Source organism: Nannospalax galili, unplaced genomic scaffold (genome assembly GCF_000622305.1).
Source record: "Nannospalax galili isolate Female #2095 unplaced genomic scaffold, S.galili_v1.0 scaffold87, whole genome shotgun sequence".
In the NCBI taxonomy this organism is placed as follows: Eukaryota; Metazoa; Chordata; class Mammalia; order Rodentia; family Spalacidae; genus Nannospalax; species Nannospalax galili.
Window position 1 is genome coordinate 8,140,651 of NW_008360320.1, and position 18,127 is coordinate 8,158,777.

Below are 18,127 nucleotides of genomic sequence, written 5' to 3' on the forward strand. Positions count from 1 at the left end.
GAATGTCGTTGCTGTAACTTTGTGCTCAGAGTGAGGTTGCAATGTTAAAGAGCTTTTCAGTTTTCCTCTTCTCTGTCAACTTTTACCCTACTAGGAAGGCCAACACAGCCTGTACATCTCTCTCCATACCTTGTTCCCTCCTTCATTAATAAATTGCCCTAGCATGTTTTCAAAATTTAGAGACCAGGGTAAAGTTTATAATCAGTCATTTAGATAAGGAACAAAATACTATATAATCTGGGACATGACCCACACCATTGGAAAGGCTTTAAAACGAAAGGCAGAGCTTCTTAAGAAAAAAGAAATTCTGCCTGTAGATAGCAATTTCTTAGTGTCTCTGAGTCTAACTTATCTATGATCTTCCCTTCCAGAATGACTGTTTGTGTTTCAGATTTGCTTGGCCAGGTTTCACACTCACAAAATTCAATTTCAACAGATGACAGATAGATAGATAGATAGATAGATAGATAGATAGATAGATAGATAGATAGGAAGATAGATGATAGATAGATAGATAGATAGATAGATAGATAGATGATAGATAGATAGATGATAGATCGATCGACAGATGATAGATAGATAGATAGATAGATAGATAGATAGATAGATAGATGATAGATAGATAGATAGATAGATAGATAGATAGATAGATAGATAGATAGATAGATAATAGGGATAGATGACAGGTGATGGATGGATAGATAATATTCTGCTGACTCTGTTCCTTCGGTTGAAACTTGACAGTTCCTAATCTCAACAACTTTATGTTGTAAAATGATAACAAATGGTAAATATTCTAAGAGGTAGTAGTAATAATATTAACAGAAGTAGAAACAAAGGCCCAGAGCTAGACAGAGACCACCATTTAAATAGGACACCCAAAAAGGCTCTTTAGGCAGAAGCATGAATGATGTGAGGCAACAATTCTATGTGTATATTTCAAAAACAAACATTTCTGCTCTAAAGAACAGCAAGTGTACAGTCTTGTAATAAAATACGTAGCATGTTTAGGGGAAGAGAAGGATTAAAGGGCTAAAGTTCAAGCCATCAGACAAATGATAGAAGAGGTAGGATTATTCACTGTCTTGGGCTAGATCATACATAGTTTCAAAGATCACAGAAGGTTTTGAGCACAATTATGAAGCTCACACAGTAAAAAGAAGGCATACATTTACAAATTTTTTCTAGCTTCTGTGAAGCAAACAGAACACAGCATAGAAAGCAGCACCAGGAAGACCAATTGGATATTGGTCTAGAATATTCCATGAGAGGAATGAGGGCAGTGTGAAGCAGAGAAATATGAATGAATAGAGGAAGAAGAATGAAGAATGAAAGGCAGATTCTCAGTATAGTAAGAAAGGAGATGACAGGTCTCTACCTTCAAAATGCTATACATGTGGATTGAAAAAAAGCAGAAATAAGAATCATGTACAACTTTGGGGCCAAAGCCTAGTCTTCTCCCATAGGCCTTGCCTGACCCTACAAGTTTGCATTGGGTGATACATCAAGACCCTGCTTCAAACGAGAAATAATCACTCACTATCCTGAGTGTTAATTTTCTGTAATTCAGTTCAGACTGCCTTCCTCTACAAGCTACGAACCTGAACTGGTTACAGATATTAATATAATCCTAGTACACCAATATTAATATAACCCTAGTACCAGTATACCATCCTGAAGACACTAAAACCATGCACAGAATGAACCACTGGGCTTTCTAAATGTTTGAAGTTTGTAATTAAGACATTTTATTTCATAATTACACTAATCTCAACCTGTTGTTTCACAATATATTAAAGAAGTAGATTCTTATTTTCATGAATTTGACAATTTTTTCACTTTCATTTATATTCTTTGCAGCGTTTTATAACCTGGATTAAATTTTTTATATTATGCATTCATTCATGATATCAATAACAATATTTCTTATTTATTATATATTTCAATTTTAACTTGTTTTGTTTGGTCTGTTGGGGATTGAACCTAGGGCCTCATGCACGCTAGGCAAGCTTTTTTGTAAAATGCTTGCCTAGCCCAAATTTTAGCATTTTATGTATGGAGCTATCATTAGTTTTCATTTTTATGAAGTTAAATCTATTAACCGTCCCCCTTTAAGCTTTTTTGAAAGTCATTTATAGCTACAGAGTAAATCATGTGTTTTATAACTTCCATTTTTTGTGTATAGGTTACTTTCTGATTTATCCTTTTGCTCCATGGGAATGGCTTCATATGTGATAAAATATATATTTTAAAACTAAAAATCAGATAAATAATGCCTAGCTAGCTTTAAAAACCAGAGGATACCATGTTACTCCAACAACCTACTGACAAATTATACATACCAGATCAAGAAATATATGTCTAGGTAACGTTTATCTGAGAACAATTGGTCTTTGCCCAAGATTTATCTACATGGCACACTGTAATTAAAAATACCAAACTGGTGGAACTAACCTTCTTGAATGTTTAGCAGACATACTTTGAGGCCTATACTAATTTGGTCAGAGGGACATAAAGGACAGTTTTTTGCTCTTTGCCCTCCTAGGTCAACTAGTTCCAGGGGACTATGAGCATCTCTCAAAATGTCCTGTAATTGTGGTACCTGTCCTCTTGATCAAGGAGGCCAAGGAAACCCTGCCATATGGACTTGAACCATTGTCCAGTCTACAAAGAGGAGGGTCAACACAGAGGAATCATAGTCCTCCACACTTCCAAGGAAAGCCAGCCATGGTCGAGTAAGACCTTTGACTTATTTTCACATAAATGGAACTGGTAAAAGAAAGGAGCCAGGGGCTCCTCCCAAGCGCATGTGACCCCTGAGGAACAGATCCTCAAACAACCTTAAGAGTAAAAATAAATTGGTTTACCTGGACCAACTGTATGGCCTTAAACACCCAAAAGGAAAGTATAACCAAAGATTAAAGGGGCCAATATAATTTCATTAGAGACCATATGTATAGCTAAACGCTACATAGCAAGCAACAATGCCAGACAGGCGATACCTCCTTCTGAGTTGTTGGCCAGGGTGGCCAAAAGGATTCCCAGATAGAAAAAGAAATCAACAAATTTTAAAAATGAGTTCTATTTGAGGAGGAAGCATAAAAATTTATGTCAAGTTAATTAGTAGAGGTAATAAACATTACCATTGAAATCTACCCGATGACTTTATAAACATACACAGGTGCCAAGGATCCAAGTGCAAATGATTATGACTAGTAATAATTAGATACATACAGATTAGAGATGCATGAGCCAACGTCTCAGCATTAGTAGCAAAAACAGTGAGTCTGTAAGAAACAGTATATTTTAGAATGAAATGGACATCTTTTTTGAGGGTTAAATACTCATTAAATTTTATGTTTTACAGGGCTTATACTGAGTTCAATATTGTAAAACTATTGATTCAACAGCGAACCTAGAAATTTTATAGGCACTTTTGTAGGAGCTTTGTCTTTGCTCTGGAAACTGTTATTGGGCATGTTAAGGCTGTAATGATATGCTTCTTCTAAAAAAAACTAAAGAATAATATTAAAAAATGTAGGAAACAGCATATCTTGAAATGGAGATCTTATTTACAGGGTAAAAACACATTCAATTTTATATCTTACAGGGTTGATACTGAGTTCAATATTGTATAACTGTATTCATTCAACTGTGAACCTAAAAATTTACAGCCACTTTTGAAAGAGATGTATCCTTGGTTTGGACTGTGTTGCTGAATATGTTAAAGCTGTAATGAAATGCTTCTTCTAATCATGTAGTTATTAAAATTTTTTTTAAAAAACTAAAAATAAACTGAAAAATACAGTGTTTTAACTCCTTATTAATTTCTCCAAGCCAAGATCTGGGTATTCAGCATGCTACTTTTTAGGTAGTAACTAATGTCCCTGTCAGTCCAGATTCAAAAGCAGCCATCCTTACTCTATTTTACTGAAACTTTTAAAATTTCATAGAATATATTTTTATCATATTTAGACTCCCTCCCTATCTGTAGCCCTCATATAATATCCCCACAGGATTTCATGTACTCTTTCATATATACTAAGGCCTACCAAGTCAAATGTCCTTCAATATGTGTCTATCCACTCTCTGGAGCCTGATTAGACTATCTAGCATCACACTCTTAAAGAAAACCAACAATCCCTCTCCCACCAATTATCAGTTGCCAATAGTTCCTCAGCTAAAATCAGGGCTTCTTACCTACTTCCCCATTTCTATGCTGGGATTTCGTCTGACTTGAGCTGACATAGGTCTTGTGCGCAGTGTTACCATTGCTGTGAGTTCTTATGAGTAACTGACTGGCTGTCTGGAAAGCTCTGTTTCCTTGTGGTCATCTACCTCCGCTGGCTCTTATAATATTTCAGCTCCCTCTTCCACAATGGTCCCTGAGCCTTGGGTGGGAGAGGTTTTGTGTGAGTGTTCTATTCAGGGATAAGCACTCTGCGGCCTCTTGTTCTGTGCACATCGGTCAATTGTGGGTTTCTGTGTTAACCACTATCTATTGTATGAGGAAGTTTTGCTACTGAGAGTTGAGAGGTGCATTCATATTCTCTCTACCCCCTGTTTGCCACCCCCTGTTCTGCTATGTTCCCTGAGCCTTAGGTATACGGGTTGCATTGCAGATGTGTCACTTAGGCTGGGCATCTCATAGACACTTATTTCCTGTATTTAACCACTTGTGGAACTTTGTAATAATCTCCATCTGTTGCACAAAGGAACTTCTTTGATGTGGAGTAAAAGATACACTTATCTATAAATATAAGAATGCATATTTAGAATACAGCAAGAAATTAGGTTGGTCTAGGTATATGGCAAAAGGATGTTTTTCTCTAGGTTCTATGACCTCTCCAGCCATGTGTATTTGACTATATTTATAGTAGCACATGAGTTCCCTGCCATTGAGCAGACCTTAAGTCCAATTAAACATTTGTTGATTACTCCTAAGATAAAGCTGCTACTACTACTGCACCAGTGGTGATAATTTGCTGGACTGGTCATTGTTATGGTTCATAGACTTTATAGCTGGATGGGAATTATTGATTGGTTTTCTCCCTCGGTACTTTGCATAGTATTTTCTGATAATATGGGAGCTAGTCCTCAGGGAGGAGGGTTCCAGGTCAGTTCCAGCTCAATTGCTCCAAACCTTCTGTCCAAAGTATGCCCTATCTTCAGCAATAGAATCCTACCTTCAAGTTCTGGGAGGTAATCAAGGGCTATGGAAATATGGCAATAGCCTGAATTATTTGGGGAGTCTCTGGAACTACTCTGACCTATTACTGGAAGGGAGGTTCCATTTCCCCTTCCTGATACAGTGGTTTTTGTTATTTAGCCTTCAGTTATACATGTACACTCATACTATACACACACACACACACACACACACACACACACACACACACACACACACACACACACACACACACACACACATACACATAATGTGTGTTTTTCAGTAGGCTTTTGAATTAATACATTTCCCTCTGGTTTTTAAACCTAAAATATGGGCTAATGGAATTCTTCATTTTAAATGTTGTATTAATATGCATCAAATGTTTTTTTAAATTTGTTTAATTAGTTAGAACTATGAGAATATCTAGAATTTAAACACACACAGCAACTTAGTCATTCAAAATAACATTTCTAGTTCCCAAGGGCTCCAAAGCAGACCTAGCTGAGGACAAGGACGATGTGTTAGTGCAACCATGCTTTGTACTCCATGATCTCCAGGCATTCTCATGGGATCAGCAAAGACTGTGCTTATTCTACCTGAAACCTAAGTAAGGCTTGGTTCAACTACTGAGCAGCAAAACACTAGTGCACTGACATATTCTTCATTTAGCACAGGCACAAATAATTGAACAAACTTTCTTAGGTTCATACGCCTATCAAAATTCAACAGCAAAGTAATAGTGGAGACTGAAAACACATGAACACAAGGAAAACTTTCAAAGTTTCAAACTAATAATAAAATTCAATACATACATTAAGAAAAGTAAGTATTTTGAAGTATTTTTCTATATTGATCACCTTTAAGCATGAGTTCTACTTAATTCATCTATGTTGCAAATTATTGTCAATTGTTCAAATCTTGTCATTCTCCTGATATCTATAACTACTTAGCTATGTTTTAAATATGCATTTATCTATAGATTTGTGATCTTGACAACAATTTTATTTAATCTTTTATTTATTATAACATTTTCTTATGCTAACAATCTTACAATGCTAAAACTAAGATTTGTACATGTCTATTACATTAAAATAAATAAAAAATATAATTATTGTTTAAAATAATTAGTACAAGAGTTGACTTCTATACCAAATGTGGGAGTTTTCATAGTTCAGGGCTCTCAATCCCTAGTGCGACGGAAATCCCAAATGCAACATACTTTCTAATATTAGCATTTTCTATTTCTAATTCTCTTGAATTTCTGCTCTAATAAAAACATGGAGTTTTTATAAAGCTGGTTCCTAAGATCAGATTGTTTTCATGAGCCAGAATCTTTCAAACTCCAACTCCAGGTTTTGGGTTTTGTTTTTTTTTAAATCCAATCCATGATCAACTTATCCTAATTTTTATCAAAATGAAAACATTTACTGAGGACAGGAAGTGACTGAGAGATAAGCTGGAATCTCACCTTTGTCACTTTCATTTAAATCAAGCAAAACAGCATCGATGTGCTTTCAGAGGCCCAAATAAAACATGTTAGGAATTTGAGCTGAATTCTTAATGACTGGATTTTTTCCTATATAATATTAACTTTTGAACTATACATCTGCCTTCCATGTTAGACTCTTGGCATCATGACACTCAGCAACATTTCAGTGTTTCTGCTCTGGGACTACCCTTTGGTAAAGACCAGAGGATGCTGAATGACCTTCAGTGGTCAAATAAATCATCCAGCTGGTGTGTTTCCTAATTATATACCTTTGCATTTGGTTCAGATTCCCTCAGAGCAAAAGGTGTATTATGGCATGAAGATATATTTCATCTAGAAGATACTATAATGTGACCTTTTTTGTTAAATAATCTTTAATAAAAGTGCCTTATTTAAGATGTTTAAATAAACTATGTGAGAAGACATAATTCATGCAATACTCCAAAAAGCCTCCCTCTTATTTAGAGCAAAAAAAAGCATAATTTGTGTACGCAGACTCTGATGTCACCAGAGTGCATCAGGTGTTTTTACTGAACACTTATTTCTCCAGGCTTGGCCTAGAAGACAACCATTGTTTTTCATGCCAAATTTGACCATTTGGCTTTAAAGCTGTGGTTACAATCAGGTCATCAATGGGACTATGACAGTAAAATTATGCTATGGTACATTTTTAAGTGGTTTAGTTAAATGTGTTTTCTGGTAGCTAATAATATCTTTGGGGCCTAAAAATATGAGTCATTTTAACAGTGATTTTATAAAATGTACACAAGGGTCCATAATTTCAATCACCTGCATTCCATCTGAGAGCAATGACAATGTTAAATCATTGTCACCGTCACAGTCCAGGTTCCTCTGTCACTCTCAAGCTGAAACACTTAGGGTAAATTGAGGAGACTCTAATGACTTTAAATCATTGTGACCTGCACATGCTCAGAACTGATCGCTTCCGAATTTGAGCACATATAAAAATTTGAAGAGCTTCAATTATTTTAAATAGCCATGTACAGTGCAAAGAGATTTAAAATCCTTGTCGTGCCTCACATTTTTAAGTATTTGAGTTTGGAAGTGAGTCAAGCAGTGTTCTCCTCTGGATGCTCAAGAAGCATGGATTACTTTGACTCATCAGAAGTAGAAATGTGTCTAAAAAACAAGAATCGGGTTTTTTGAATTACACAATTTGAAAACCGGAAAACACAAAATATAAAATGAATAAATACACCATTCCAATCAGTAAGTGAGAAAGTGAAAACTTTGGTGATAACTGGGCCAACCCAGGAGAGAAAGATCCAAATAATATTTAGAAAGCAGAAAAGTGGTTTTCTCTAAACTCAAAGCGGTGCAATTGACAAGAGAGAAGCAAAGCTAACGCAAGAGGCTCCGGAAGCACAGCGGGCACATTCACAGCTCCCACAGACGCAGTGGCATTTCCCTCACCCTGTGTTGCCTTGCCTCAATTTGCCCAGCAAAGCTAACTTTCTGGTCCCCTTATGGATGGATGATTGTGCAGCCTTAATGTTTTACCAACACTCTTGAGCCACTTTTTCTGTATTATCTTTGTTAGATTGTGGGAGAGGGTGAGCACTTTGACATTTTACACAGCCCAGGGTTCACTCTCAGCATACAAATCCTTAAAGAACCCCAAAATTAAATCAGCACAATCAGGCCTTTTAAAGATGGCCTTTCTTCAGCATTTTCCATCTTTTCTTCTAAGAAAAAAGTTCCGATCTCCTTCGTTGCCTTTGGGTTTCCATGTATTTTTGGCTTGGCGCTGCCCAGGGACCAGGAGCTCTTCATAATTTTGTGTCAGTGAAAACATAAAGTCCTATAGATAGGAAGGGAAAAGGGTAAAGGAAAAAAATTGAAAGGAAAAGAGCCCGAAGGCACTGGAATAATTAAGCAAATGCAGTGACAGCTGTGGCAGGTCCTGGGCAGAACGGGCTCCACTGAGCTGAATTAATGACATCAACAGCCCAGTATCTCCATTAACACTTGATCATTAATTATTACCCTCTGACAGTAAGAGCCTAAACCTTCTTAGGAGTGGCCTGTTATTAATCTACCTTACCTGCCCTCCACGCTGACACCTCAGCGCAGTTAGTGGCGCTGGTTTTCAGTTCTTGTTTTTTTAAACTTCAACTATGGCTTAGTTTAGTTGGATAAATAGTCCTGGTCATCAGATTATAAAGTCTGCTTTGGGTTACTGAGTTTCGAGTTCTTTCATCTAAGACAGGGAGGGAACCTACCTGGACAACTGCACTGACTTTTCTTTGTCAAGTTTAGAAGAGTGGAGAACCACAGTTTACCTGAAGAAACGCACAGGGCAGCAGAGAAGTAAATCATTCACCACCGGCCTCTTCTCCACCCCTATGGGACAAGAATGCCTCAGATTTTCTTAGAACCTCATCCTTGGAGCTATGGTCACTGGGCATGTGTCTTTTCAATTCTAAAACTTGTTCACTTAAAATACTTCCAGGGGCCAGTTGTACAAGCCAGAGAACCTAAATTCAATCTCCATTCCTACCCCCAATCCACTGTGGAAGGAGATACCAGAGTTCCTGGAAGTTCTCCTCTTTCATCTTGCACACCATGGCACTTGAATATCTCTCTCTCTCTCTCTCTCTCTCTCTCTCTCTCTCTCTCTCTCTCTATATACACACATAATACACATATGATAAATAATAATAATCATATGTAAAATAATTTAAAATGTTTTCGGGAAGTTCAATTTTATGTATATGACATCCAATATTTCCTTCATCAAATTCTGATCACCCTTCAGAGAAGCTACATTCTGATCTACAATAAGAATTATTTGGATTTTGTCTTTAAAAAATTAAAGATTCATCTTATGTCCCGTATCTGCATTTGTATTATTTCCAGTAAATTTTTAACATTTAAAGTTGAATGTCGTACTTTTGGCCATTTAGTAAGCACACCACAAACATACACACACACACACACACACACACACACACACACACACACAAGGTGGGGGGAAGGTACATTCATAGGCAGAACACAGATAATCTATGCATTTCCAAGAGGATTAAGAAATGTTTAAAAATTCAAATAGCTTGTTAATATTGAATGATACCTCTGTTTCTTCTCCAAAATGTTTCCTTACCACATAGAATTATACCTCACTCACTTCTGAAGAAGGGTGAAATATTAGGGAATGCAAAAACAAGCTCATGTGTTAAGTACTCTCCTCACAGCAGCAGACGTTAGAGTATTAGCATGATCATTAACCTTTACCAAAGACTTCATAGAAGTCCAATACATTAATTGCTGATTGTTCTTTTCCTGCTAGAGACATAATCCAGAGTTCACTTCCTCCTCATAAACATAGACACAATATAACTTAATAGAGTGTCTGCTCCAGCTAATGGCCCTGGAATGCACTGAGAAAACCCCAGAGCTTCTAGGAATAGATAGTGCATTCCTAGCCTACATTGAGAATCTCTGTATAATGAAACAATAGCACAATCAGACGAAGTTCCTGTCCACTCTGTCTCCCATAAGGCAGAACAGTTATGGGCTCCAATATTGGGGAACAATTGTAAGATTTTTTTCTAAGATGATTGTAAGAAATGAATACAGAATAATACAGTCCACTCACTAGCAATGCAGCACTTAAATATACAATAAGTACTGACTGCTTTCATCCTCTTGTTTGCCATCCTAGTGCTCAACACAGCTCTACTCTCCTGTTTGTGTTTGTAAGACCACGTAGGTCAGTCTTCCACAAGATCCTCCTGGGTCCTTAGGTCAATGAATGTGATTCAGCAAGCCTCTTGTTGGAAACCATTACTTGGAAATCACCATTACCTGGAAATGACAGCATGTGGAATAAAGCCAATGATTAATGCCAGCACTTGGTTATCCAGCACAATAAAACTGTAAAATGGAAAAAAAAAATGATTTAATTCAATGGGCTCTAGTTCTCTCATTTAGAGAAGAACTAGGAAAAAAATGACAACTTCTTGAAAACATAAAGTTGAGACATTTGAAAGGTACAAATTTGCACAGCTAATCAAAAGTGATGGAAGAAGCTAGAAAGGAGAGCAAGGAACCAGGACTAAGTAACACCCAGTAAGCGTTAGATCAAACATTGAGAATTTTTGACATACCAGGCAACTCTGAAGGAAAAAAAAAGTCAGCGTTTGCTCTCTATGCACCATTTTTTTTCCCCAAAAGAATTATCATTTGTGACATCGGTCTTTCTCATCAACAGATTAAGCAGCTCTGTTCCCTAAAACTTTCTCATTCTTCTCACTCTCTCTTCTTTGTGATGATTCCCAGAACTTCACCACAGGGCTATGCCATTGCTCCTGCAGTCACCCCAACCAATGGCCAAATGCCCCCGCTTTCTCCCCTATGTGTTTGCTCAGTATGACATACTGAGAGGTGTTCACTTGTTTTCTCTAACATTCTTATGGCTTTATTAAAGTTTTCTTTTGGATATCACTCTAAATAGTTTCAAATATAAATAATATAATTTTAATTCCTTTTCCCATTTAGCTTGCTTCTATAATAGTAACATTTTGTTGCTTTAGTCTTAAAACCTGTTCTAACAAATGTCCCTAGTTGGTTATGAATATCCCTGTTCCCACTGTGCAATTTATACTTGTCATTTAATTTTTCCAGAGTGTTCCTGGTTCATAATCACCTTGAGTCACATAATTTCACATAAGAACCTATAATTAGAAATACTAGATTCCAAGAATTCCTAGCACATATAAGAACTCATATATGAAAATACTTAGCAAAAGCAAATTAATGAATACGAATCATTAACAAGATATTTTCATGACACTTTGTGACAAAAGGAACCACATTTTCTATGGGCAATCCTTAAGGAAAAAGTCTTTACACTAAACACCATCCTTTTTCCTTATTAAATATTTTCCTGAATTTTCCTCGTCTGTGACACACACACAATGACTCTTTAAAGAATTAAAATATTGCATTTTGATTACCTCTTTTTTTACATTTAGCAAAGGATTACAGAGAAGATATTGTATGACATTGAATTTCTCCTAACCATGTCCTCCACTGGAGCATAGTTGTACACATTGTTTCAGAGCTAACATAATGGGGAATATTTTCAAAGAGGGCTGTGTTTCAAGCCAGATGGTTTATCTGCTGAAACAATTCTCCCAGTGGAGAAATAGTGGCTGCACAGTTGCAGTAGTGTTCATAAGCCTAGTGCAGTAGATTCATTTGGCACCCACATTTTGGAGTCAAACAAAAGTGTGGTTTGTGTGAATCTCAGACTCAGACGTTCATAAGTGAAAGGGAGTTCTCTACAGTAGCACATTCTGCTTTATTGTAAAGGTGGTGATGTGTTTATATCACAAATATGGCATGTAAACATGATATAATTTTGAATACATATTAATAGTTTCACATAGCATGATTGCCTCAGAAATTATCATGATCTAGCTCAAAAAGAGCCAAAGGGTCATTACTTGTGCAGAAAGCAAATATGTTACCAAAATTCAAGCCTCCTGTATCATTAAAATTTGAAGCAAAAAGATTGAACGTTTATCTTCTCTTGGGTTTTGGCAAAGATGAACTGTGACCTATGAACCACCAGGAATTATGCTGTGTTCTATCGACACTGCGATATGTGCCTCCTTCCACTTTTTCATGAAGCTCTTGATGTAAAACCTTGACTAAAATCTCTTTCTTACCAAGATTGCCTTCGAGGGAAGCTTTGGTGCCTCACTGAGTTGGCTCCTTTCACCCACAATAATCTTCAGATACGTTGTGATGCTTACTGGGAATCTCACCCTCCTTTGTCAAAGGAACAGTAGTCAATCACTGCCCACAATTTAAAATTAAAGCAGTAGAGTTAGAGGATTCCAAGAGGGGGTTACCATACCCTGAAATGTCTCAAGCATGTAGAGGAATGGGAAACTCCCTGAGATTCCAGAGATTTAAAGAAATAGCACATGGGAGGTTCTAAATAAAGACATTCTTGGGTATGTTGGGGAAGTTGGCACCAGCCTTGCAGTTCTGTCCCTCAGAGACTATTTTTACTTGAGTTAGCCAGCGAGCAAGTGCCAGAATGGACATGCGTGGATGTGCCTTTCTGTGTTTAAAGAACTTAGTATCAGTGACATTTTACTTATAAAATAAGATATTATTAGCATTTATTATTCTCTAATTTGTCTTTATGTGCTATCTTATGTCTTTGGTAGTTTTGTTTAAACAGACTAAGCTATCCAGTTAAAAACTTCAGGATAAATAAGAACTTGGACTTTTAAAATAAAACAGTGAAAATAAGATTAGAATTCTGAATCTACAAAGTGAGATTTTATTTGCAGTGACATTTTAATTCACACACACACACACACACACACACACACACACACAATTTATGCTCCATAATGGTCATAACACTAGAGGGAGAAAATACAAAGAGTTCAATATCCTAAAACTAACAGGTTATTTGGAAGACCCAAGAACCTTATAAACATGTGTTAGCACCTACAGCCATCAAGTAGGAAAAATCCAGATCAGAAAATTTCAATCCAAATTAATGTGTATATTGAATCCAAACAAATGTTGGAGACACATGCCAAGATGAAAATCTTTATGGTACTGTTTCCAAAACAGTACCTGTGGGCAAACCAAATGAAAAATATAAACACCTGCTAATTACTGCATCATTTGGAGGCTACCCAGGACCTTTCAACACTGTATTTCCTCCTCCGGCTTGTATAAGCTGCATCTCAATCTATCTACATGAAGGTCTGCTGAGCTGACATTTGATGTACATTGGATATGTTCAAACTGGCAGAATTCTGGGATCTTTTTTAAGCGGGTGCTTTGGGGTTAGTTCTTATTTCTCTGCTTTTCTTTGTATCATTTTATGAATATTATCACCTATTAGCCAACAGTTTATGGAACACTGTACAGATTCCTGACTACATTCATGGGAGAACTTTCAGCAGTATTTTATAAGCAATATGATATTATGTATCTTAAGACAAAGAAAAATTCTCATGGTCAGATATTTAATGCAGTCAATTTTTCTGATTAATTAATGTCACATATCTTTAAATATGAGTCCTGAATACCAGCAGAAATGCCCAGTGCCAAATGCTTTCAGCACACCATCAATGGTTTCCTCATTTGCTTTCTGGTTTTGTTTTGTTTTTCTCTTTGCTGAAAATCTATTACAATACCCACCAAGAGTATTACTTTTGCTTTTCACCATCTTGCTCTGCAGCTTCCTTGGCCCTCTGCCCGATGCCAAAGAGTTAGGCATTGGCATGGGCCACCAAAGAGTGGTAAACGCCTATAAATTCTTCTCTTCCTCTTTGATGGCTTTCTGCTTTTTGTAGACTGCCCAGATGGACATCACTGGTCCTGTTACCTGGGTGGCTAATTTCAGTGCTTCAGCAGAGGTGTCTCTCTTCTCCAGGGGCCAAAGACTTCCTGGGGGAGAGGATGAAGTTGGAGCGGTACTCCATCAGCCACTGCACATTGGCCTGTGGGGATTTAGTGGATTTGGGTCCACAGAGATGCCAGTGGTCCAAGGCACCCTGAGCTCTTCCAGGCCAAAGCTCCTACCAGCTCGGAACTTAGTGTGCTGTCTCACTGTGGGGCACCTCGCTATGGGCAGGATGGGACCAGCCCGTGGACTAGGGGCAGTACGCATTGTTTCCCCTGGGGGTCATTGCATCTGTGGATCTTACCTGCTGGCAGTTGAAAAACACAGAACGCTTAGCGAATTTGCATGTCATCCTTGCGCAGAGGCCATGCTAATCTTACCGCTCCAATTTTAGCATGTGAGCTGCCGAAGTGGGCATTCCTCGTTGACCCTTGATACTTAGATCCCTTGAAATGATTTTACCAAGCAGAAATGAGGGTGTATATTCTTCCTACATTTTTGTAGATAGTGCCACAAAAATTATACATGTGAAATCAGATAAGAGAGGTGAAAATGTTTCTGAAAGTAAAGTTGAGGCAAATTTAAATACTTGTAGCTTCTAGAATAAATTAGGTATTTCTGAGAAGTGAACAAATTTAGCTCTTCATGTCGCTATGGCTGTCAGTACAACTCTATTGGTACTAGATTCTAATAGTTTGCATAGTAACAGGTGGAGTACAGTCAAGATTTATAAGTATCGATGTAAATGAAGACAGAAAGGCTAGCAACTTGATGAATCAATGTATTTTCAACACAACTTTCTGATAAAAAAGTAACGCATGTTTTCAAAATGGAAAAATTCAAAAATTTGTTTAAAAGTTTGATGTTTAAAGGTAAGGAATAGTCAGAGAAGTAGGTGACAGATAAAAGTGAGGAACGGTTAGCTATTTTCAATGTTGTAGTGGTAAGAATCCAAGGCAAGCTTTTCCTTCGTGTGTGTGTGTGTGTGTGTGTGTGTGTGTGTGTGTGTACTGTGGAGTGAACCTAGAACCTCATGCAATCTAAGCAAGTACTCTACACTGACCCACACCCCCAGACCCTACCTTAAAATATTTTGTCACTCAAAACTATGAGTTAATTTATCATGATATATCACTTTGAAAGTGAAATTTAAGATTAAAAAAATTAAAGAAACAGATAAAGAATGAGAGAACAAGAAGGGGCAGGGAGGAAGGGAGGGAGGGAGGGGAGAGAGAGAAAGAGGGAAAGAAAGGGAGAGCTCAACTTTTCATGTTGGGCTGATTTGGTGGAGTGCATTAATTGTATGTTCTGAATGTGCTCTGTGAGAACTCAATAGAAGAGAAAAACAGACTTTATCCCCCATATTATATCAATGATTTCTTTCCTATAGCACACTTCCAGAATCAGCATGGTTTCCAGCCGGGTTGCCTCAGGTTGAACAGGTCTGTCAGGGTCTTCCAAGCCAGGAATCCTTACATTCTGATTTAGCCCTGCACTCTCCACAACTGCAATAGCCACAGACCCGAACCATGCTTTTGCATATGGGCTAAAGTTTCCAGGTGGCCTGTTTGTGTTATGATTGTGCTTTGCCTCAAAATAAAAACAAATTGACAGTCCCTCACCTCTCCCAAGCCAGTGCCAATTTTTAAATAAAATGTCTAGTTGTGATTTATTGCCAGTGCAAACTGCCAGACTGGCAGCCCCCTCTACCTACTAAACAGACAAATCAGTAAAAACTAAGTCAGCCTTGCCAGTTCCCCCAAGTACATTCTAGAACGCATTCCAAATACCATGTTCATTCTGTTACCAGCTTTCATATTCATGTGCACTGGGAAACAAGAGCTCTAGATGATCTTAATGGCTTAAGAAAGTGCTCATTCTTCCCTTAGAGACCTCCAGGAACATCCAAACTCATTTTCCATAGGTAACACCTGACTTGAATATCAAGCAGAGATGTAAAAACCAAAAGAATTTCTTTCCCCCCAATTAATACCATGTCAGGGGTAGGTTTCCTACCACTTCCCCAGGGAGCAAACACCTGCCCTGGTAATTCTCAAGAGAGACTTCTCGTTCTTCTTTTTCAACATACAAAGAACAGCACTCTTGGTTTAAATGTTGTTAGGCCACGTCTGGCCTCTATCTATCTCTACTATTCCTAGACAAACTGATCTATATCTGCCTAAATAAAGTACATTTGAGATTTGAACTACACTGGTCCAAAGGATTTCTTCCTCTTCAGTGCTGGCATTTCAAAGAAGATTGCTACATAAAATGTATCTTAAGAGAAAAGAAAACAATCTGAAGACATCAATTATCCTTTCTCCAAGATTATAGACATGCTGGGCTAGAAAATGAAGCCTCTTCGTACTCTTGCCTCAGCTGACCAAAGTGTCCATTTACCAAGTCAGTGGGAAGATACCTTTCACGGCTCAATTCTGTACCTCTGTGTCACTTGTATGCAAACCTCAAAACTGTCTATATTTCATCAGCCATTTTCTTCATGTATTATTTAATAAACTGTTTAGAGCATGCCTAATTATAAACATTTGTTATAGAATTCAACTCTGATGTGTGTAAGAATATGCTAAATTGTTTGCTACCTAAAGTTTTAATGAGAGCATAATACCTCCAGCCCATATGCTTCAAGAACGTTATCCTTAATTATGTAACATGGGCATTTTACTGATATCTGTTAACTGCTCGAGCAGCTGTGGTTTTCTGCTTTTTTGCACAGCTCAGGAGGAGCAGTGAGTTCAGTTTCCCCTTTTTGGGGGGTTGCAAAATCCATGCCCCAAACAGGTGTGTGCAATCACGAACCACAGTGATGAGCCCAAACTGCTGCCTTTCTAAAAATTCCACCAGCCGGTGACACACACTGGTCAAGGTTGCACAACCTTGTTTTCCACTGGTTATTTTGATGATTCATTCCCCCATGGGGAGGTGAATTTCAGCCATTGTTTCTCTGCTCCTGTTTCTGATAATTAGAGGAATCACTTCCTCATTTTGATATTTCCTCTGTCTCTTTCTTTCTCTCTCTCTCTCTCTCTCTCTCTCTCTCTCTCTCTCTCTCTCTCTCATTCCCTCTGTCCTTTAAAGAATTCTGAACTTGTGGAAGGTGCTGTTTTATTCATGAACTTCAAGGATTAGGAGAGAAAAGCACACACACACACACACACACACACACACAATCAGAACTTACCAGAATTCTTCAGGTTTCACTCTACTGCAGTGACTTTGCCTAGACAACCTGTAAGTAAAAGGTAATCATTTAAAATACCAGAATGCAAACCAATAAGCCAATGCTGTCCACTTCCAACCAGTGACTTTGGAATATTGCCTGTTGAGCTCAGGAAACTTTTGTGGAGTTGCCATCTGAGCCTCCTTCATATTACTTAAAATGTCAAATGCAGAAAATCGTTCTCTTTAACAGGAGAGTTGGAGTTTTGTAAACATCAAAAGCTTATCCAGAGCCAAGTCTGCTGACAAGTTGATCAAGTCTTTCTTGAAATAAAAATAAAGTTGTTTATTAAATGACAAAATTTAGGTCTGCAAGGAGTGATAAATATATAAATGCAAAGAAATTTTCAAAATAGGAAGTGAACATGATGGAGAGGTGGCTCAGAGTTAAGAAAGCTTACTGTTCTTGTAGAGGACCTCAGTTTGGTTCCCAGCATCCACATGGTGATGATCATCTGTAATTCCAGTTCCTGGAGGTCCGACACACTAGTCTGGCCTCTGTGGATACTAGGCATGCACATGGTACACAAACATGCATTCAAGAAAAACACTCATATACATAAAAATAAAAAATTTTAAAATGAAGATGTAAAATGTTTTCAGCAATGACAAATAATACTGATTGGAAGGTCACCTTAGTGACGCAGTCATCTTGCACAAGACAATGTTGTTAGAGAAATTTTATAAGCTTGCTCAAATTAGACAATATCATTTTTCCTGCCCATCCTGACTTTCAAGAAAATTAGGAATTCCAATTAATTTATTCTTTTCCTTGTTGAACAACAGTTTAAAATACAATAAATATATATTGCATAAAGATACATTT

The 18,127-nt window shown here is 37.5% G+C and overlaps 1 long non-coding RNA gene and 1 other non-coding gene across 7 annotated transcripts; both read right to left on the reverse strand.

Annotated features, from left to right (window-relative positions):
- Window positions 1–5,593: 5,593 nt before the first annotated feature.
- LOC115068769 lies at window positions 5,594–15,207 on the reverse strand. 6 transcript variants are annotated; one of them, XR_003848113.1, is made up of 5 exons: window positions 13,860–15,207; window positions 12,356–12,485; window positions 10,279–10,487; window positions 8,963–9,023; window positions 5,594–8,481 (listed from the first exon to the last, which is right to left on the reverse strand). It is a non-coding gene; the product is annotated as an uncharacterized LOC115068769 (long non-coding RNA). The 6 variants fall into 6 exon arrangements; XR_003848116.1 differs by having other exon boundaries at window positions 5,594–9,023; window positions 12,356–12,458; window positions 14,047–15,207; XR_003848115.1 differs by having other exon boundaries at window positions 5,594–9,023; window positions 14,047–15,207.
- Window positions 14,382–14,484, reverse strand: LOC115068773. Its single transcript, XR_003848121.1, has one exon. It is a non-coding gene; the product is annotated as a U6 spliceosomal RNA (small nuclear RNA).
- Window positions 15,208–18,127: the final 2,920 nt, after the last annotated feature.